Genomic DNA, 1,204 nt, shown 5'->3' with positions numbered 1-1,204 from the left:
GGGGGCATCTATTCGTGTACAAGGACGCAGTCCAACAGCACATAGACCAACCTTTGGACCCGACGACATACAGACAAGCCATAAACGACATTCATAGAGAGTCAGTTACCAACTACCTCGACTCTCCACCTATGAATGCCGTAATACGAGCCCAATCACCACCTGTGGAAGAAACGGAGCTTCAACTGCCACGAGAGACCCGCGTTACCCTGGCTTAATTACGGTCTGGATACTGTAGCCGCCTTAACAGCTACCTGTCCAGACTCGACCCCAATATCCCCAATGAGTGCCCGGCATGTGGAGAGTCCCCCCACGACACCAACCACCTCTTTACATGCCAGCTCAATCCGACTCAACTAACACCCCCCTCCCTCTGGTCCGAACCCATTGAAACAGCTCGTTTCCTGGGCCTCCCGTTAGTTGAGCTCGATGACAATGATTGAACGTAGACCCGAAAATGGCGGGGCTTAGTAGTGCCGCTACAACAACAACAACAACTTTTCGTAAAGCGGGGGCTGTCCCCTTTCGAATGGGGTAATTTAGGGGGCCACGCCCCCGCCCCTACCCCAAAAACGACCTGCAAATAAGTAAACATTTCCCGGATGGTAGGACGCTTAAAATTTTGGTAGGTTTCTGTGCTCATAAACATCTCTGCTTTGTTGTAGAGTTTGGCACTTTGAGCAGACTTGTCAAATTGGGGAAATATCAGTTTTACCTGCTTTCTGTTTCTTGGATGGTTCCAACTGTTTGCCATTATATGAAATTCTTTTCAAAACTCTCGTTGCATACAGAAATGAAAGGAAAGAAGTCATTGTGGTAGCTTTTTGAATCAGTTCTTGGTAGCAGAGGAAGTTTGCAGTGGTAGCCCTGTATATATGAGAAAACAACATGAACCAAAAATACAAGATCACGTAAGAACGCGACGTTGTATTTGTAACTAGTTTTGAGAAAAAAATTTGCGAAAGCGGGTTCGTCAGCTGAGCGTTTGTTTACATCACAAGCACCACTATTTTACACTTTTATTCAAATAAAGAAGAGTTAATTCAATATGACAACACATTTTAAAGCATTTTGTTGCATTATTTACCTAAATTGTGCGTTTAAAGTGGCTGACAATAGTTTTGGCTAATTTTGGTTTTCGTTGTTTTCTTTGCTTTGTTTACTTTTCGCTCGTTTTCCAGTGAAACAAGATGGCGTAGAACCC

This window comes from Rhagoletis pomonella, unplaced genomic scaffold, assembly GCF_013731165.1.
Source record: "Rhagoletis pomonella isolate Grant_MI unplaced genomic scaffold, Rhpom_1.0 Rhpom_scaffold_00008, whole genome shotgun sequence".
Taxonomy (NCBI): domain Eukaryota; kingdom Metazoa; phylum Arthropoda; class Insecta; order Diptera; family Tephritidae; genus Rhagoletis; species Rhagoletis pomonella.
This window is presented reverse-complemented; position numbering follows the sequence as displayed.